This window comes from Oratosquilla oratoria, chromosome 1 (genome assembly GCF_046742065.1).
Source record: "Oratosquilla oratoria isolate Oo_2021 chromosome 1, ASM4674206v1, whole genome shotgun sequence".
NCBI lineage: Eukaryota > Metazoa > Arthropoda > Malacostraca > Stomatopoda > Squillidae > Oratosquilla > Oratosquilla oratoria.
This window is the reverse complement of record NC_134777.1, coordinates 83,189,542-83,212,041: the sequence shown is the minus strand read 5'-3', so window position 1 is coordinate 83,212,041 and position 22,500 is coordinate 83,189,542. Positions and strand designations below refer to the sequence as shown.

Here is a 22,500-nt window from a genome sequence, read left to right as displayed (position 1 = left end):
CAGGAGATGAGAGCAAGAGCATTAACAATGTTGCGGTCATAAATAAGGCCAACATGGGTAGTGACCATGGAATGGTAGGTTGCACAGCTAAATTCGATTTCAGAGCAGATAGAAATAGACTAGCTTTAAAAAAGAAAATAAAGCTTGCAAAGATTAAAGATAACAAGAAAAATATTAAGTTAGAAATTAAAAATCGATTCGAAGCTCTAAGAAATAACGAGGACACCATCAAAGGCATGAATTTTAATTTAGTGAATAAGATTAGGGAATCGACAGAGAAAGTAGGAAATACGACAAGTATAGAAGTATCAGAGAAAACAAATACTCCAAAGCTACAAATGATCTAATGAAAAGAAGAAGGACCATGCAGATAAAAAAACAAGAAAGACGAAATAGAAAAAGTAGAGCTAAACAAGCTCATCAACAAAAAGGCAGAGGTCAGAGAAAAGAAAGAGAAACATGGATGAAATAGAGAAAACTATTCGGAAAGGTAACCGTTTGATAAATGATAGCCAGCATGGTTTCAGACGGAAACGTTCTTGCGTGACTAACTTACTCGAATTCTACAACACAGTTATCTCGAATTATGACAAAAGAAACAATATAGATTTAATATATCTAGACTTTGCAAAAGCTTTTGATACCGTCCCACACGATAGACTACTTACTAAATTAGCTTTGCATGGAATAAGTGGTAGCCTATTAGGTTGGACTAGTAATTGGTTGAAAGGTCGAAAACAGAGAGTTGTTTTAAATGGAAAAACTTCTGGATGGAAAAATGTTGCAAGTGGAGCTCCTCAGGGTTCCGTTCTTGGGCCACTTCTATTCATAGTATATATAAATGATATAGACAATGGACTAAAATCTACTGTTTCCAAATTTGCTGATGATACAAAACTGTGCGGAGTGGCAAATGATCACTCAAACCAATTAGATATTCAAGAAGATTTAGATCAATTACAGCAATGGTCTGAAAAGTGGCTAATGAAATTTAACACAAGTAAATGCAAGGTAATGCACATAGGTAAAAATAACAGTAAGTACGATTACAAGTTATTTGGAAATTCGTTAACAAAAGTGGATAGTGAAAAAGATCTCGGCGTAATTATCAGTAACGACCTCAAATCATCCAAGCAGTGTATTTCAGCCTCTGAGAAAGCAAATAAGATTCTGGGATTGATTGCGCGATCTTTTGATTTCAAAAGTCCATCACTCATTAACAAGCTATATAAATCGTTAGTTCGTCCACATTTGGAATATGCTGTTTCCGTATGGTCACCGAATCTCATTAAAGACATTGACAGACTGGAAAAAGTACAACGGCGAGCCACAAAACTGATTCCAAATATCAAAAATAAATCATACGAAAATCGACTTAAGCACATGAATCTGTTTTCCCTAAAAAAGCGTAGACTCAGAGGTGACTTGATACAGGTTTTTAAGATTTTAAAGGGAATTGACAACATCAAAAGTGACCAAATTTTCACATTGAATGAGAATCAGACAAGAAACAATGGTCTCAAACTATCCGGAAATAGATTCAATTTGGAAGTAGGTAGAAACAACTTTGCCAACCGTGTAGTTAATGAATGGAATAAACTTCCTGCACAGGTAGTGCAATGTAGTTCAGTTCGAAGCTTTAAGAATCATTTAGATAAATACCTAAGTAAGATGCTGTAATGATTATAATTTATGTTATATTATTTGTTTTTGTTTTGTTATAATTTGTCTGTCTGATTTTCATTTATTATTAGTTATATGTCAATTTATAATCATTTACTATTTACCTTTTTGTTTGTTATTCAACTATACCTATGCATTTATTTATGTATTTTATTTGTTATTTTTACATTATTATAGTTTTAATTTATTATTATGATTTTTTTTTTTTCATCCGACCTAGATATGGATCAAAAGGTCTCCTGTCGGCATGCTCCGCCTTTGTAATCCTTTGTAATCCTTTGAGTGCAGACCAACTTTAGGAAGACAGGAAATGATATGCTGAAATTATTTACAAATCTAAGTGCAGTTTTAGAAGAAAAATAATAGAATCCTCTTTGATTAATAATTTTCCTAATTATAATATTTCCTATGGTCAATGGTCACCAGATTGTATAACTTCTTTAGCTATAAATAGACTGCTACCCTCTTAATCAACAGTGGACAAAATCCACCAATGTCCACGTAGCGCCGAACACGTGACATGAGCCTCCGTCCCTACCTGCTTAACTCACTACTTTTGTAAAAATACATGCTTTTCTCCACTCTGTAATCACATCTGCTGTAGAGGATCACAGTTAGTGATCGAGATATACAGATCTTTCTACTTTCGCCTATTCTTCTCCGAAAGTAGGCCATTAGTATTATATACATATATACATATATATACATATATACATATATAATATATATATATACATATATATATACATATATATATATACATATATACCCGTCTGGGGTATTGGCTGCTTGTTATTGTGGCAAAGTAGCATGCAGTCGATACTTTAGGGTCTATATGGGGCGCCCCTACGGACCAGAGCCACACATCATTTTGCCTATGATAGAAGAAAACTCTGTTCATAGAGAAATGATGACACTTTTATACTACGACTGTCCCTCCGTTATGCTCTCCCCCAACCCCTTGTTGCTGTCCTGTACCATTTCTCTGAGTATTCTCTTTCTGTGATGGGGGAATTCCCTGTGGTGGGGGAAAAGAATACTGCCACCAAGTATCCCACTTGGATCGTAAGAGGCGAGAAGAAAGGGACGGGGAGTGGGACTAGGCATCCTTCTCCCTGTAGCCCCACGGGGCATATATCCTAAAAACAAAAGTGAAGGCATAAGGGGTGCTGGAGGGCCTCGGACCAGCACCCTAAGGTTTGGGTCTTTTAATGTGCGTGGATGTGGTACAGATGAGAGTAAAAGGGAAGAGATAGGTAGTATGTTTGTGAGAAGAAAGATGGATGTGTTGGCTTTGAGTGAAACTAAGTTGAAAGGGAAGGGTGAGTGTAAGTTTGGGAGTGTAAGTGGGAGGTTATCAGGAGTGAAGAGAGGGCGAGGGAGGGAAGGGGTGGCTATTCTAGTAAGTGAGGAGATAGGTAAACGTGTAGTGGAGTGGAAGGAGGTTTCCTCAAGGATAATGTGGATGAAGGTGAAACTGGGAAAGGAGATGTGGGTCTTTGTAAGTGTATATGGGCCTGGCAGTGAGAAGAGCGTGGAAGAAAGGGAGGCCTTTTGGATAGATTTAAATGAGTGCATAGAGGGTTTAGGAAGAAATGTCAATGTAATAGTTCTGGGAGACCTTAATGCTAGGGTGGGAAATGGTCCAATCGATGGAGTGGTTGGGAAGTGTGGAGTTACAGGAAAGAATCGTAGTGGAGAGTTGATGGTGGAAATGTGTCTAGAAAGAGAGTTGATGATAGCAAATACAGTGTTTCGGAAGAAAGTCAAGCATAAGTACACATGGGAGAGGGTGGTGGAGGGAAGGGTGGTAGATAGAGCGCTAATGGATTATGTAGTGGTAAATAGGATTATGATAGGAAGAGTTAAGGATGTACATGTGCTTAGGGGAGAGGGTGGGGGAATATCAGATCATTTTTTGGTGGAAGGTAAGCTGAGAGTGGAGGATAGATGGAAAAAGAGAAAAGGGACAAAAGGTAGGGAGGTTCTTAGAGTGAACTCCTTGAATGAAAAGGAAAAGGAGAAGGAGTACGAAAAGAAGCTGAAGGAGGAGTGGGAGGGAGTAAAGGATGGAACAGAGATGGGTGTGGAGGAGGAATGGGGATGGTTCAAGGAGGGAGTCTTAAAGTGTGCAAGGATGGTGTGTGGAACAAGAAGGACAGGGGGAAATAGAAGAAAGGGTAGTGAATGGTGGGATGAGGAAACAAAGAAGGTTGTAGAAGAGAAGAAGCGAGCATTCACAGATTGGTTACAAAAGAGGACAGGGGAGTCATATGAGACGTACAAAGAAAAGAAAAGAGAAGTAAAGCAAAAGGTAAAGGAGGCAAAGAGGAGAGCAGATGTGAAATGGGGTAAGAGTATGACAGAAAATTTTGAAAGTAATAAAAAGATGTTTTGGAAAGAAATTAAGAGAGGAAGAGGAGGCGAATCAAGTAGGGAAGAAAAGGTAAAAGGTGCAGATGGAGAGATGATAATGGAAGAGAAGGCAGTAAGGGGAAGATGGGCAGAATATTTTAGGGAGTTGCTAAATGTGAAGGAGGATAAGGAAGGAAAGATAGCTGCAGTGGGAAATGCGAAGAAAATGAGAGTGATGAGTGAGGAAAATGGAGGAGAAATAAGGAAGGATGAAGTGAAGGCAGTTGTTAAGATGATGAAAGCAGGTAAGGCACCTGGTCTGGATGGATGCCATGCAGAATGTCTGAAAAAGGGAGGTTCAGTGATGGTGGACTGGTTGGTGAGGTTATTTAATGTTTGCTGGAGAGAGGGTAGAGTACCGGAGGACTGGAGAAGTGCCTGTATAGTTCCTCTTTACAAGGGAAAAGGGGACAAGTGTGAATGTAGTAGTTTCAGAGGGATTAGCCTGTTAAGTGTAGTAGGGAAGGCTTATGGGAGGATCTTGATTGAGAGGATTAGGAGAGGAACAGAAGTAGTAATTGGTGAGGAACAGTGTGGATTTAGGACAGGTAGAGGTTGTGTAGATCAGATCTTTGTGGTAAGACAGATATGTGAGAAAGCTATAGGAAAGGGGAAGGATGTTTTTTGGGCTTTTATGGATCTGGAAAAGGCTTATGATAGGGTAGACAGAAAGGCACTGTGGGAGGTTATGCAGATTTATGGGACAGGAGGAAAGCTTTTGGGAGCTGTCAAGAGTTTTTATGAGAGTAGTAGAGCTTGTGTCAGGATTAGAAATGGAGAGAGTGAGTGGTTTGAAGTAAAGGTGGGACTTCGTCAAGGATGCGTTATGTCGCCCTGGCTGTTCAACTTATACATGGATGGGGTGGTGCGAGAGGTGAATGCTAGGGTAGTGGGTCAGGGATTGGAGATGGTTAAAGAAAATGGAGAAAAGTGGGAGGTGGGCCAGCTGTTGTTTGCGGACGACACTGCGCTTGTGGCAGGGTTGGAGGAGGGATTGAGAAAGCTGGTGGCAGAGTTTGGGAGAGTATGTGATAGAAGAAAGCTAAAGATAAATGTGGGTAAAAGTAAGGTGATGAGATGTACAAGGGGTGAAAGTGGCAGTAGAATGGAAGTGAACATTAAGGGAGAGCGACTGGAGGAAGTGGATAGTTTTAGATACTTGGGTGCAAGTGTAGCAGGAAAAGGTGGAGTGAAGGTGGAGGTAGAATGTAGATTGAGAGAAGCGAGTAAATGCCTTGGTGGATTAAAGTGTGTAATGAGGAATAGACATTTAGGAATGGATGCGAAGAGGAGACTGTATGAAGGAGTGATTGTGCCAACAGCACTGTATGGGGCAGAAACGTGGAACATAAGAGAAGAAGAGAGAAGGAGTTTGAATGTGTTTGAGATGAGGTGTCTGAGAAGTATGGTGGGGGTTACTAGGCTGGATAGAGTGAGAAATGAGGAGGTGAGGAGGAGAACAGGGGTGAAAAAGGAACTGGGAGATAGGGTTGATGAAAGAATATTAGGATGGTTTGGACACATGGAAAGAATGAGTGAAGAAAGACTAGTAAAAGAGGTATGGAAGGCAGATGTGGAGGGAGTGAACATGAGGGGACGTCCTAGGATGAGGTGGATGGATGGGGTGAAGGGGGCTTTGGGGAAGAGGGGAATGTCTGTTGAGGAATGAAGGGAGAGGACGGAAGACAGAGGTGAGTGGAGAATGGTTGTATATGGATGATGTTGTGATTGCATGAGGAGGAATGGGCGGGGGGGTGGGGTAGTATGTGTGAGTAAATTTTGACGCAGCCCGAAGGGATTTCTCCCCGTCCTCTCCTTATATGCAAGGGGGGACGGAGAGGGGGGGTCGCCGATTAAATGAAGCGGCCTTGCTGTGGATGTGCTGTGTCTTGCGACACTGCTTCTGACCCAGGGCGGTGGGCAAGGTGCAGGGATGACCCGTCATCCAGGAGGTGCTCAGATGAGAGGGAGGGTGGGAGGGGTGTGGACTGTATTTAGGGATGAAATGGGTGGGAGTGTTTTTATGCCTTTCCCTTTTTGGCTACCTCCCTTGACAGGGGGAAAAAGCCTTGGTATATGTATGTATGTATGTAGATATATATATATATATATATGAAGACATCCTGACAGGTTGTAAGAGGAGTAGAGGGAAACACACAAGTAGAACAGGAGTTTATTCCTTGACTAGTTTCGCACAGTCAAGGAATAAACTCCTGTTCTACTTGTGTGTTTCCCTCTACTCCTCTTACATATATATATATAAATATAGTGTATATATGTATACACACGTACACACACACACACACACACACACACACACACACACACACACACACACACACACACACACACACACACACTCACACACATATATATATATATATAAAAAAAATATATCTATATATATATATATATATATATATATATATATTTACAAGTTATATAAATTGTTAGTTCGTCCACATCTGGAATATGTTGTTTCCATATGGTCACCGAATCTCATTAAAGACATTGGCAGACTGGAAAAAAGTACAACGGCGAGCCACAAAACTGATTCCAAATATCAAAAATATATCATAAGAAAATCGACTAAAACATATGAATCTGTTTTCCCTAAAGAAGCGTAGACTCAGAAGTGACTTGATACAGGTCTTTAAGATTCTAAAGGGAATTGACAACATCAAAAGTGACAACATTTTCATACTGAATGAGAATCAGACAAGAAACAATGGTCTCAAACTGTCCGGAAATAGATTCAATTTGGAAGTGAGTAGAAACAACTTCGCCAACCGTGTAGTTAATGAATGGAATAAACTTCCTGCAGAGGCAATGCAATGTAGTTCAGTTCGAAGTCTTAAGAATCATTTAGATAAACACCTAAGCAAGATGCTGTAAGGATTATCATTTATCTTATATTATTTGTTTTTGTTTTGTTATTATTTGTCTTTGATTCTCATTTGTTATTAGTTATATGTCAATTTATCATTATTTACTATTTACCTGTTTGTTTATTATTTAATTATATATATGCATTTATTTATGTATTACATTTGTTATTTACATTATTATAGTTTTTATTTATTCATTTATTATCATTATGATTTTTTTCTCATCCGACTTAGGTATGGACCAAAAGGTCTCCTGCCAGCATGCTCCGCCATTGTAATCCATTGTAATCCTTTATATATATATATCAAAGGTAAGAAAGGAGTGCGGCAAGGCGATAAATTTCACCTAAATTATTTACAGCTTACTTGGAATAGGTTTTCAGAAGGTTAAATTAGGAAGAGAAAGGTCTGATGATCAATGGCGAATATTCTAACCACCTAAGATTTGCGGATGACATTATTCTTATTTCAAAAAGAGCATAAGACTTTCAAGATATGCTGAGTGATCTGAACAAGGAAAGTCTCAAAGTAGGTTTGAAAACAAATAAGAGTAAAATCAAATTAATGCTCTGCATGGAAGTTCAAAGTAAAGAGATTATACCCGATGGTGAGAGTCTTGAAGAACTTGAAGGGTATAATCATTTATGCCTTATAGTGAAAGCGACCAAAGACCATGACAATGAAACGAAAAGGCGTATTACAATTGGTTGGTAAGTATGATAAAATTGTAACAATGGGTTTGCTACATAAACGGTGATTTAGCGGGCTATGTAAAGTCTCGGTGGGACTTTGTACGAGTAGATTTATTTGGCAGGTACTTGGTGTATTACAGGTTCGGGGAATGTCTTCCTTACCTAGACTAAATGAGAGAGTCTCCCCAGTCTCCTCTCCTAGGTCCCTTATCTAGGCTGCCTCTCCTAGGCTTCCCTTTTCCGTATGGCGAGCGCAGTCGTCCGTTTATAAAATGGACAAACGCTTGGGTAAATACATTTGGTGTAGTTGTTATATAGGAGACGTGTTTGTGATAAAATGTACATTATACGGGTGTTAGTTGCATAGTAATGGGTTAAGTATTATTATTTGTGGTTGCGGTTGATTATAGCGTATATTTGAAGTTACAATCAATGGATCTGTTTGGTGACATTAGGTAATTTCTTGTTGGCTGACGACACGATGGCGTCATGTTGTTGTGATACGTTAGCATTCCTTGAGTCGTGTGCTTTGTGATTGAGAAAATGCGAGGTCAGCGAGATTGGAGGTCTTGCTAAAGATGAGTACCATCTCGCATGTGTGTGGATTATGTGCTTTGGCGCGTGATATGGTTAGTAATGGTTACATTGCCTCCCCGACCTTTTGAGGTACGTCCTCGTACCTTGGGTTAAGGTCGTGATTGTTGGGTTTGGCATGTACAATTGCAAGGAAAAGGGTTACGTATATTATCATATATTCTTAATGTATTCAATAAACTATATAAAAATTGCGCTAAAAATATTTTCACCTTGCACGTACATTCTCTTTCCAGTGAGAATTATTATTTTTACTTTGCACGTACATTTTCTTTCCGTGAGATATTTAGTTTCCGTTTATATTTGTTCACTGAGAACTGGGTACACTTTCACTAGAGTCATAGCTTTAATGAATACAAGACATCCTAAAAATATCGGTATTTGTTAGTTTATTTCTGAAGCTACAATAATTTTTTTTTTTTTTTTTTTTCAAATAGACACCAGTTTTCTATCTTGAGAAATGTTTAGGTAGGACTATAGTGTAGGAGTTTGGGGTTATTTCTAGTGGATTGATCTAGTTATTTATGTTTTTTATTGTCTCTGTGAGAAGTATTTAACACCTATTCTAATGGTGCAAAAAAGGATTAGGCTGTTTGTTATCATATATTTGTATTGATTAATTGGTGTGATGTAAGTTTATTTATTTTGTTCCATTATGTTATGAATTAAATGTTGCTTGTATTTGTTTCGTCGAGGTTTTATGAATGATTATTGGCTATATTTTTGAGGGGAAATTGTAATTTTTGTAAGTGATGCTGGTGTTCCTATCATCATTCTTGTAGATTGATTATGGAAATCTCTGAAATGGTTGCAGTGTTGAGGTGGTTTAGCGAGGGTTAGCTCAACCAATACGAAGACCTTGAGGTCACGGATACATGGATGAGGTGGGTAGAGTTGACCAACGTGAATGGTGGAGCATACCACCTCCTGGCCTCGCTCAACCGATGCGATATTCCTAGTTCTCGTTGAATATCAAGGGGGTGGAAGGGGGTGGAGAGCGGGATCTCGTCCGGCTCCGTATGAGATGAGCTAGAAAAATTAAAAAGGGATTAGTGGATTACGTTATTTGGTACTCATGATGACTGCCGGTGTTAGTTGGGGACGGGGTATGTGGAGATGCCTGTAGATGAGTCTTATCGGCCTGGGAGTCCTATGCGTCTTGACTGAAGTCATGTGGTACCAAGTCGACTTTCAAGTCGGTGCGCTGGGTCCCTTACGGCTTGTTGGAGTCGTCTGGTTCTGCTGTATAGGTAGAAAGGTCAGTAGTATTACTTACCAAGTGGATTTTTTTTCTACCTTTGCGATTTGCGTTGCTTGTCAGATTGTCGCCTGGGATGTGTATGACGGTTGGTGAAGGGTGGTATATACAGTAGATGCGTCGCTTCGCTGGGAGGTGTGCGGGGGTGAGTGCAGTCTTTCCTCGATTCCGGGGGCTTGATTGAAGATGTGAGTCGAAATCGCCAATTCTAAGATGAATACAACTGCAGTTCACATCTATGGCGACTGGTAGAGGTTCTTGGAAGTCCGATTGTCGTCTCGGAGGGTACGGTTGGTGGAAGGGGTGTGTGTAGTTGCGTTGCTCACTATGATTGCTGATTTTAGCGCGCTGGATCGGGACCTGCCGCTCATTTCGGGTGGAGGTGGGGGTTTGAGTGGGTTGGGGTGGGGGCACGGAGCTAAATGAAATTGCTTGTTTGAAGTCTAGAAGTCGATGCGCCGGGCTTGCTTGAAGTCTTGTGGCTTGATTAAAGTTTGATGCGTTGAGTTGATTGATGTCTTGTGTTGGTGGGAATCATTGCTCTGGGTTGACGATTCCAGTCATGTAACCGGCGAATGTCTCCTTAGACACGCTACGGGGTGTAATATGGTGAGTCTTGAGATTGGTAGCAAACTGCCACCAGGTGGTTTGAAACCGAATGCCTCTCGACTTCACCACCCGTATTGTGGGTTTTTGGGTAGGCGTGGGTTGGGTGACTTGGCTGAGGACGACTGTTTTAGTCCGGTAGTCTTCTTCGAGTTGGCGTGGGAACACCGCAGGGGTCAAAGGGTGCAGTCGGTGGACGACAAACCTGGTAGGCGTGGCTAGTCGTGGACAGCAGGCCTAATAGGTGTGGCTGGTCGTGAACAGCAGACCTGGTAGGCGATGACGGTTTTAGTTGGGTCTCTTCTTCAGGCCGTGGGAGCACAACTGCCGCCAATTATGTAACAATGAGGTTTTGCTACATATAGGGGCAGTGCGAGTGGGCTCTTCGGTAGGCGTGGCTAGAGGGGTTTCCTCTTCGGGGGCATGGGAACTCCTGGATGTGGGTACTTCTGGACCACGATACCACCAATTATGTAACAATGGATTTCCTATATAAACGGTGATTTAGCGGGTGATGTAAAGTCTCGGGGGGGGGGGGGGGCTTTGTAGATTTATTTGGTAGGTACTTGGTATATTACAGCTTCGAGGAATGTTTCCCTATCTAGACTAAATGAGAGAGTCTCCCCAGTCTCCTCTCCTAGGTCACTGACCTAGGCTGCCTCTCCTAGGCTGTCCTTCGCGTTTGGCGAGCGCAGTCGCCCGTTTATAAAATGGACAAACGCTTGGGTAAGTACGTTTGGTGTAGTTACTATATAGGAGACGTGTTTGTGATAAAATATATATTATACGGGTGTTAGTTGCATAGTAATGGGTTTAGTAGTAGTATTTGTGGTTGTAGTTAGTTATGGCGTATATTTCAAGTTATGATGATAAAGTTGGGGTACGTATAAGAAAGGGATCACTGGATCTGTCTGGTGACATTAGGTACTTCCTTGTTGGCTGAGGGCACAATGACGTCATGTTGTGATACGTTAGCGTTCCTTGAGTCATGTATTTTGTGACTAAAGTAATGCGAGGTCAGCGAGATTGGAGGTCTTGCTAAAGATGAGTACCATTTCGCATGTGTGTGGATTATGTGCTTTGGCTCGCGATATGGTTAGTAATGGTTGCAGAAATCCTGAGAGGCTCTCTATCTTTATGTTTGAAAAGTAAAGTTTACAATCAATGCATTCTGCCAACAATAATCTACAGGTGTGAGACTTGGAAACTGACGAAGGCGATGGAAACAAAGCTAAGGTATGCACAGAGAAGAATGGAGAGATCAATGATGGGAATACCGCTGAGAGACCGAACAAGAGCAAGTAGGTTGAGATAGCAGGCTAGAGTGAAATATGTTATGGAGGCGGTAAAAGAGAGGGAGTGGAATTGGGCAGATAAGTTAATGCGAACGACTGATGAGCGATGGAGCAAGTGTGTTACTGAGTCGACGCCACGATATGGGAAGCGTGGAAGAGGGAGAACAAATAGAAGGAGGAGAGACGAAATTGAGAAGTTTGCAGGATTGACGTGGCAAAGGTTGGAGCGGTCGTGTGAATAAAAGAACGTTATGAAAGAGGCAGTGGAGTCAGGATGGCTGATTTAGGTGCTTGATTGATTGATTGATTGACTACTACCACTACTACTACTACTATTACTACTACTACTTCTACAACTACTATTTTTAACGACCTCCATCCTCGTGGAACTGTGTGGTAAAATCAGTCAGGATCTGCCTCCCATAGACACAGTTCACTGGCCCCTCTCTCACCAATGACTACAGTCGACTACCCTTTTGTATTTTTTATTGTTTCACTTTAATGAAGCCTAATGCAGTTCACATATCCTACTGTCTACTACAATCTGCTCAAAATCTAGGTTTTGTACATGTGCTAGTTTAAACGGTGAGGACCTGGTACCTTTCAGGCATAGGAGGGCTGATCTTAAGAGTGAGAATGACAGTCTACATCTCATCCACGATACAATGTTGCTCTTTGGTTGTTGTTTCTTTTCTGGCACCATCAGCGTAGAATGCCTTTGCCCTAGGACCCATCACACCCGAAGTCGTAAAGGTTATCCGAGTGAATGAGCTCTGGTCTACATTCTGTATACGCTCTTCGTACATCCTGATTTTTTCATTCTCACTCCGGTAGTGGGACGCCTTAATGATTAAGTTATTGTAAGAGAGGAAGGTCGGATCAAATATTTGCATGTCAAAGAATGCTAGTTGTCCCCGTGTTCAGAAGCCTCTTGCGCTGACATCCACTTGTTCTTCATCTGATGTGTGGGACGTGCGGTGACTGAAGTTCTCCCCTCCTAGCGGGAGTAAAGTTGGTTCGATGGTTACATCCTTGCATGCCTCCCGAAGCATTTGGGCAGTGGCATCCCTTATCTCATCATGTCTCATGCAGATGAACCCACCCTGCTTGCATATCATCGCATGGTTTGGATCAAACTGTGTACCACAGGAACATTTATTAGGCAGCCTTTCCAATGGACATACATACCTCAAGGAAATGGCATCTGTGAATTCTCTTTTGTTTAGGTTGAATCCCTTTGCCGTGATTGGTAGTACTGTCAGCAAATTTGACGCCCCATCTTCCTGTACCCTTATCATTCTTTTCATACTAGTCAATCGCTGATCTAATAGAGTGCGAAGCTCCTCCTTCTTCCTCACTTCCCTTCCCTTTGATATGTTTCTTCTGATTTCTCTGATTTTCTCCGCGTTAATCACCTGTTGATCTTGTGAAACGATGTTGTTTGTCAGGGAGAACATGGGTTTCAGGGAGTTTTAGTGTTCTATGTTGGCAAGGTTTAGTGGGTTTGAGATGCCTAACCCTCCCATTCTAGGTGGAAGTTCAGTAAGTTTTCTTTCCTTTTCGTTTAGTGTCCGTCCCTTGGTGATGGCCGGAATTAGCTAACTACTGATAGTTTCTTCAAGAGGACTTAATAGTTAGTTCGGTGATGTTGGGTACCATCCTTAAAATGCAATTTCACTGATGTTTAACACCATATGTTAATGCGACATATGCCGCCTGCAGTTCAATCTTTGCAAAGTTGGCTAGTAGCCTAACTTCCGCCACCAATTCGTTAACTTTGTTGTTGATATATTGCTTTTTAAATGGTTCACAACCGATCACTGTACCGAGGTGTCTTTCCCCCTCTTTCGTTACCTTCTTTTCACTATTTCTAAAGAGGTTTTTGGCTTCTTCAAAGTAATCTGGCTTTGCATTCGGGATATAACCCAAATCCAGACCATGTGTCTGCACCAGATCCCACCACATTTTTACATCCGTTACTTTCCCTGTCCCCGTGAGATCATCTGCATATGCCACCTGGTTAACCCTGGTGTCCTCATGCTGTATCCTCTACTGCAGGTGCATAAGACGTAGCGCGTACATTGCTATGGCTACCGGGTCTCCCTGAATGGTGCCTTCCGCAGATTTGATGACCTCCACTTTCGTCTCTTTTTTCTCAACTCTGTTGGTGACGAATAGCGTTGCTGGTTCTCTGTATGTGTTCTCCACGTACTTGGCCAATACTGGACATTTGATTTTGATATTGTGTATAGTAGCCTCTCTATTTATGTTGTTGAAGTCGCTGGAAGCATCAACTAATAGGACTGCTTCGCAGTCTGGTTCCTTAAATATCCTCCTCATGGCGTGAATTGCCTCCTCGCAACCTGCCTCTCGCACATACCTGAAGGTTGCCAGCAGCTTCTCGCACCTTTTCCACTTTTTCCTTCGCGACTTCCATGATAACTTTCCTTATTATTATTCTCAGTACCTCACCTGTACCAATCGGAGGAAAGCCAGGCTTATTATTCAGCGGTATAAGTCTGCACACTGTGTATGCCTCAAGGTGCTGACAGTCCTCAGTAGCCAAACCAGCGATGGCATCCTGCATCACCCCCCCCCCCTACCGCTGTTGTCCCAAATAGGTTGGTGCTGAGGAGACATTTCCATCCATACACATCTAAGTCCGATGGTACTGCCGCTCCTTGGGTGTGTAGAGCAAGGTTCCAGATCCTTTCTCTCGTGATGCGCTCAAAAATCCCTTCGTAGGATAGGAGGTAGTCACCATTGAATTTAGTGTCCTCATGGCAGCCGCAACCTTTCCCTGCCTCATCTTGTATGGAAAATTCCTGGTTCTGTCTTCTGGTCTCTTTTGTCTGTTGGTGTCATTCTGGAGTCTATCTTGAATAGCCTCTACCTCCATCATTGGTTGCTATACTTCTTCTTTCTTCCATTGTTCCATCTCCCGTCGCAATGTCTTGACATTCTCCAAGTGCTTTGATTTCTTATGATTCCTCTGACATATAAGGTCTGGAAGGACAACCAACGTATTGAATACCTGCGAAGCATAGAGAGATAGATTTATATATACTCTTATTAGACAGGTCATCTCCCCTATTAGGTATTTGGTTGCATTGCATTTAGGCGGGGTGAAGAGGTTCCCTGAGGAGACGGCAAATATCCTGCTGTAGGCGTCGTCTAGCCACTCCTCAACCATGGGCTGCTGCCACATTTGACAGAACCTACCATCTCCCTCCTACCCTGCTGCTCTTGATGACGTGGAGTCTCGTCCTCCGACCTCGATATTGTAGGATCACTTCTCTCTTCTGAGTCTCTCTCACTCATTAGACCACCACTCACGTTCATCTCCATCACATCCCTCCCATCCCCAACAGTCTTCGCATCTTCTCCCAGTTGACCACTCCTCGCCTCCGGAAATTGTTACTCCCTCCGATTTCTGCATTCTCCTATTATTGTTCAGTTCGTGCACCCTCTTCCACTTTTGACGCATGCGCGTTGTCTACAATTTTGCTGCGCAGACGCACAAACGTAGCATGTCCTTGGGTGACTTATATGTACAATGCTAACACCACCAGTCCCCACCTGTGCCAGCCCCAGAGCACAACCTCTGTGATATTGTAATTCCTTCCTATTGACATTTCTGTTCGTCCCCCGGCTTACCAGTACTCAATTCTTACATGATAGTTCACAACTTTCCCTCATGCTTGTCTGAGAGACTATGTGGGAGAGATATATAAAAAGCATTTGAATAAGAGTGGTGGGAGGGGGAGGGGTGCTTGGATATGCAATTACGCATATGTAATGAGAGGAGCAGCTAGAGAAAGAGAGCCAGGGCGTGAGGAATCTCGAGGGTGAGAGTGATGGATACAGATTTAGAAAGAACAGGAAGATAGTTTCGCTATGGAAAGTAATGCAACAGAAAGGAGGAGGAAGAGGGCAGGAAAGGGAGAAGGAAGATGGGGTCAGGAGGGGAGTAGGAGGAGGGGAGGAGAAAGTAAGAGACAGAGTGAGTGAGAGAGAGAGAGAGAGAGAGAGAGAGAGAGAGAGAGAGAGAGAGAGAGAGAGAGAGAGAGAGAGAGAGAGAGAGAGAGAGAGTGAAAGGGTGAGGGAGAGGGAGAGGGTTTAGAGAGAAAAATAGAAAAGAAAGAAGTAGATGAAGAGAAAGCGAGAGAAGGAGAAAGAAAGACAGAGAGAGGGAGACAGATGGACGACGAAATAGGGGGAAAGATAGAAGGCAGATAGATGGAAGGGGAGAATATGTGGAGGGAGAGAGATATAGAGAGAAAGAGAGATACGGAAAAGAAAGTGAAAAAAAGGGAGAAAGATAGTAAAAGAGGGGGAGAGAAGAAGGGAGAGATAGAGAGGGCTTTCATCTTCCGACCTCAAATTCGCGGGATCACTTCCCTCTTTTAAGTTTAATACTACTACTACTACTACCACTACTACTACTACTACTACTTCTACTACTACTAATACTACTGCTACTACTACTACTACTACTACTACTACTACTACTACTACTACTACTACTACTACTACTACTACTACTACTACTACTTCTATTACAACTATTTTTTTTTTCTTTTCTTTTTAACGACCTCCATCCTCGTGGAACTTTGTGGTGGTGGAAGCAATCAGGACCTGTCTCCCACAGACACAATTCATTGGCACCTCTCCCGCCAGTGACTGTGGTCGACGACCCTTTTATTTTATTTAATATTGCCTAATACAGAAGTTCATTTATCCTACCGTCAACCACCGTCTGCTCAAAATCTAGGTTTTTTATATATGCTGATTTGGGCGGTGGGGACCTGGTACCTCTCAGGCATAGGAGAGCTGATCTTAGAAGTGAGAATAACAGTCAACATCTCATCCATGAAACAATGCTGCTTTTTGGTTTTGGTTTCTTTTCAGCCATCACTTCTGCCAACCGAGCGTAAACTGCCTTTGCTCTAGGACCCATCCCACCTGAAGTCGTAAAGGTTATAGGAATGAATGAGCCCTGGTCTACATTTTGTATACGCTCTTCGTACATCTTGATCTCATATTCGTTCCGAGAGTGGGATGCCTCAATAGTTATGTTGTTGTAACAGGGGGCCATCGGATCAAATATTCGCATGTCAAAGAAAGCCAATTGTCCCCGTGTCCAGAAACCTCTTGCGCTGACATCCACTCTTGCTTCGTCTGATGTGTTGGATGTTTGGTATCTGAAGTTCTCCCCTCCTAGTGGGAGTGATGCTGGTTCGATAGTCACATCCTTGCACACCTCCTGAAGCATTTGGGCAGTGAAATCCCTTACCTCATCATGTTGCATGCAAATGAATCCACCTTGCTTGCATATCATCGCATGGTCTGGAGTAAACTGTACACCACAGGAACATCTGTTAGGCAACCCTTCCAATGACCATCCATACCTCAGGGCAATGGCATCCGTGAATTCTCTTTTGTTTAGGGTGAATCCCTTTGCCCTGATTAGTAGTGCTGTCAGCCAATTGGACGCCGCAGCTTCCTGCGCCATTGTTATCTTTCTTTTTAAACAATTCGATAGCCGAGCTAAAAGTGCTCGAAGTTCTTCCTTCTGCCTCTCCTCCCCTTCCTTTGAAATATTTCTTCTATTTTTCTGATTTCCTCCATGTTAGTCTCCTTCCGTTGATCTTGTGATGCGATGTTGTTTGTCAAGGAGGACGTGAGTTTCAGGGTGTTTCGGTGTTCTATGTCGGCAAGGTTTAGCGGGTTGGAGATGCCTAGCCCTCCCATTCTAGGTGGAAGTTCAATAAGTTTTCTTTCTTCTTCGTTTATTGTCCGTCCGTTGGTGATGGCCGGTATTAGCTCGTTTCTGATGGTTTCTTCAAGGGGTCTTAGTAGATCGGTGATGTTCGGTACCGTCCTTAATATATAGTTCCACTTATGTTTAACACCATATATGAATGCGGCATATGCCGCCTGCGGTTCAGTCTTTGCAAAGTTGGCTAGAAGCATAACTTCTGCCACCCATTCGTTAACTTTTTTTCTTTTTCAAAATATTGCTTTTTAAAGGATTCTGAGCCGATCACTGCACCGAGATGTCTTTCCCCCTCTTTTGTTACCTTCACTTCACTGTTCTCAAAGAGGATTTTGGCATTGTCAAAGTACTCTGGCTTCACTATGAGGACAGATTTCTTTGCATGCGGGATATAACCGAAGCCCAGGCCGTGTGCCAGCACCAGATCCCACCACTTTTTAAGTCAGCCACTTTTGCTGCCCCTGTGAGATCATCGGCATATGCTACCTGTTTGACCCTTGTGTCCTCATATTGTATCTTCTGTTGCAGGTGCATAACACCGAGCGCGTACATTGCCATGACCACCGAGTCTCCCTGAGTGGTGCCTTCCGCGGATTTGATGATCTCCAATTTCGTTTTTTCTTTTTTTTTTCTCAACCCTGTTGGTGACATACAGATTTGCAGGTTCTCTGTATGTGTTCTCCACATATTTGGCCAATACTGGGCATTTGATTTTGATGTTGTGTATGGTAGCCTCTCTATCTAAGTTGTTGAATGCGTTTGATGCATCGACTAATAGGACTGCTTCGTGGTCTGGTTCCTTGAATATCTTCCTCATGGCGTGGACTGCTGCCTCGGAACCCGCCTGTTGCCCCGCGCACACCTGCAGGTTGCCAGCTACTTCTCGCACCTCGTCCTTCCCAACACCTCGCCTATACCAATCGGACGACAGCCAGGTTTTTTATCCAGCGGGATAAGTCTGCACGCTGTGTACGCCTCCAGGTGCCGACAGTCCTCAGTCGCCAGTTTCTTCGCCAAACCAGCGATGGCCTCCTGCAGTCCCCCCGCTGCCGTTCCAAATAGGCTGTTGCTAAGTAGACATTTCCATCCAGACGCATCTAAACACGATGGTTCCATCGCTCCCTGGTTGTGTAGAGCAAGGTTCCAGATCCTTTCTCTTGTGATGCTGTCAAAGACTACCTCGTGGGGTGGGAGGTAGTCACCACTGAATTTAGAGTCCAGGTTTGCTGGTCTTGCTTTTGGATATTTTTCTTTCAGAATCTTTAGCGTTTCCTCGTTTAGAGGTAGAACTCCAGGATCTTCATTTTCCCCTGCGAGCGTCCTCATGGCAGCCGCAACCTTTCCCTGCCTCATCTTGTCTGCAAAACTCCTGGCTTTTTCTTCTGGACTTTTCTTTCTGTTGGTGCCCTTGTTGAGTCTATCTTTGATGGCCTCTGCTTCCATCAACAGTTGCTCCACTTCTCCCTTTTCCCACTTTTCTATCCTCCGTTGCAATGCCTGGACATTCTCCGAGTGCTTAGATTTTCTGTAGGTCCTCTGACATGTAAGGTATGGAAGGATAGCTAGCGTTTTGAATACCATCGGGGCGTAGGGAGATGAATTTATATATGCTCTTAATAGATGGGTCATTTCCTCTATTAGGCCTTTGGATGCATTGTATTTAGGAGGGGTGAAGAGGTTTCCCGGAGAGAAGGCAAGTATACTGTTGTAGGCGTCGTCCAGCCACTCCTTAACCCTGGGCTGCTGCCATGTCTGCCAGAACCTGCCCTCCTCTCTCCCACCTTGCTGCTCTTGATGACGTGGGCTTTCGTCTTCCGGCCCCAAGTTCGTGGGATCACTTCCCTCTTCTAAGTCTCTCTCACTCACAAGACCATTACCCAGTCTCATCTCCATCGCATTGCTCCCATCCTCCACATTCTTCACATCTTCTTCCAGCTGATCACTCCCCGCCTCCGGCAGTTGTTACTTCCCTTGATTTCTACATTCCCCTCCTATTCTGAAGGTTTGTGCATTTCCTTCCACTTTTGACGCATGCGCATTGCCTGCAATTTTGCTGTGCATATGCACAAATGCAGCATGTTTTGCTGACTTAGATGGACAGTGCTAGACTCCCCATTCTTCACCTGTGCTAGCCCCAGAGCACAGCCTCTGTGATAATTTAATTACTTCCAATTGATACACACACACACACACTAACACACACACACACACACACACACACACACACACACACACACACATATATATATATATATATATATATATATTGGAAAAGAGGGGTGAGAGAGGTAGAGGTAGGGGTGCCCGCGAATGGTATTGCGCATATATAATGCGAGGGGCATAAGTGATGGCCGGGTGGGGCGGGAGGACAAGAATTTTGCCCGTTTTATAACCATACCCATAAGAGATAGTATTGAATTCGTACATAAGTGATGGCCAGGCTGCGTGTAGTGTAGGATAAGTGTGAGTCACGTGGCAGCACAAAAGGGCGGTCAGTGTGCATCCAGCTGTTGAGGGAAGAGGATTGCTGCGGGGAGTGCTCGTAGAATTTTCTCTCCGACGCGTTGCATTTTTACCACTCCAGGCATCCCTACGACCCTTATATGACCTCTAGGAAGGAATGTTTACGTGAAGCAGTTGCCCAAATAAATGCTTTAAAGGAATTTGGCCTGCAAACCAAGAAATAGTGCAGCAAATTGGTGCCAGTGACGGGTTTCTTCACAGGGCGGCATCTCTGGTAATTCAGGTCCTTGATGCGGCGGTGTACTGTCCTCACAGACACACCACCAAACAGATCTGGTTTGTCTTGCTTGATTTTCCTGGCTGTGGTTGTTAGAGTAGACTCCAAAGTACGTTTCAAAATATTGTGGACCCAACCCGAAGTCTTCTTATGCCTACCAGACCTTGGTTTTGAAGATGACAGGTTGTTTCCTCCCTCCTCATAAAATCCGGCAACCCACCGGCGCACTGTTCTCTTACTGGCTCCCTTGTGACCACAAGATATGAAGACTCGGTGCACACCTAGGACAGTCACTCCATACAAAGATTCAATTTCCAACCTTACCGGTACACATCCTAGATATCCCAGACATGTCTTCAGATTCCTTAACTTTTAATGCTAAGTCTAGTAACACCAAAGTAAAAATATTTCGCGACACGGTCTCCCCAGTTAACATCATGACACTACACAGTTTCCACAAATTCCGCACTAACACAAAACGTGTCACCATTTTGGAACCCCCCGACGTCAACCTTTGCAATGTAGATGATATACTTTACCAACTCATCGGCAAATTTTCACTAGACATTAGTTTCAAAGATGAGCGCCCAGCCATTCCAGTTTCCACCTACGTAGCCGACGTCCATTTCCCTGTTGATATTTTCATAGGCTTAACATTGATGAAGCAATATAATATCATCATTTACCCTGCTCAATATGGCATCATTTATGCTAATCACTTCCTCCCTGCATTGTCAATAACAAGTTCCTCTAAAGTCAACCACATCAACGTGGCCAAGCAGACAAAATCTGATTTAACGCCAATTAATTCTAGCACAACTGCTCAAACTAACTCTGTTTCATCACACGAGGATGAACCAGCTCTTAACTCAGATGACACCGACACACACATTCCCACGATTCCAATTCCTCCATTTCACTACCAGCTACAGACATGCCTTCCAAGCGAAACAAATGCACTAACTCCTCACGCATGTCAAAATCAGCAAAACTCAGGACAAGACGCCCTGTAAATAACATTGATACATTGTTTACATCTCTAAACACCCCCCACCCCACCTCGACGCTCACCCCCAAACTCTCTGGAACCTATCGTATCCTTGGACATCAATCAAAGAACAAAGTTAAAGCCCTCCGTTTGCACAATCTTACGGAGACTGTCTTGCAATCACATAATCACACTATTCCTGCAATAGAGGACCTCAACAATTCTCTCAACCAAAACCTCCAGTTCCCCTTCCCCCCTATAATCTTAGAAATCGAGCAACAAGTTCATAGAATATATATTCTTGTCTAGGTGAATGGAAATAATATCTAGTTTCCGCATGTTCATACTATTGTTCATACCATTAAGCATATTTCCTTATATTCATGAACATTTTAGTTACCAACATTCTTGCATCATTTTGTGAATATGCCTTCATGCCTTCATGCCCAGGTCCTGCAATCAGGCCTTTTTTTTTTTCTTTTTTTTTCTATCTCCGTAGCACCGATATTACACAGGGACTAGATCTAGGACCTGTGATGCTCTCTAGCCTAAGTAAATGATATATTAGAGAGTACGACAAGCTTCACTAACATGTTTGCAATCGATGTAAAGGGCTTGAGAAGAATAAACGAAGAGAAACTGCAAAGGATTACAATAAGAGCCAGACAATATATGTACCTAGAGCCAAATACGGAAAATCAAGTCTGACGCCAATAAATGCGAAGGATTACAAATAAATAGAATCCCGAAAAAGACTTACAATGAATTTCTCAATGGAAATGAGTGATGATGGTCGCTAGCAACATTGGTCTCCAGGAGCAAAGAATATGATAAAAGGACGCCTGGCGAGGAAAATGCCTATAAGGTTACGCGCACTCGTTGTCCTTCAGGTCTCAAGATGGGACGAGTAGATTGACGAGTTGGGGGGGAGAAAAGGGTGGGGGGAGTGGGAGGAGTAGGAGTGGGAGAGGGAGGAGTGGGGTGGGGAGGGAGAGAGAGGAGGTTCATTTAAACAATAACAATAAAAGAAGTTACCTTGGACTACTTCAGGTATTGCACTAAAACAAGTAAATACATTGACAGAGGAATGTAAATGTACTCATATATCCAAAAAATTAAATACAGAGTAAATAAATTGAAAATAAGAGCAAACAACCAAACAGATAAATGCGCAAACAAATTTGATAGGATGCTCCAGAAAAAGAAATACAGTTTTGGTCACGCTGAAGGAAAAGAAAACGAAAACATATGTAAAGTCCACAGGTTGAGAAAGAAAATGGAGAGCGGGAACCGACGAGTCACGAAAAATGGGAAGTGCGAATATCTCGTTTAGGAAAGGAAATGGATAAGGTGCATATTTTTGGATTCTGAAAGTAAAATTGCCAAAGCTTTCCTGATCCCCTTTAACCTTCTTTGAAAAATAATACTGAAAGATCAAGTGCAGTAAAAAAAAAAAAAAAAAAAAAAAAAAAAAAAAAAAAAAACATATATATATATATATATATATATATATATATATATATATATATATATATATATATATATATATATATATATATGTA

The 22,500-nt window shown here is 42.5% G+C and overlaps 1 protein-coding gene and 1 pseudogene across 1 annotated transcript in view; one reads left to right on the top strand and one right to left on the bottom strand.

Annotated features, from left to right (window-relative positions):
- The window catches only part of LOC143031448 (uncharacterized), a 36,212-nt pseudogene extending 17,109 nt beyond the window's left edge, over nucleotides 1–19,103 (bottom strand).
- LOC143018751 (uncharacterized) overlaps nucleotides 1–22,500 on the top strand; it is a 593,788-nt gene that overhangs the window by 440,292 nt on the left and 130,996 nt on the right. The window lies entirely within an intron of this gene.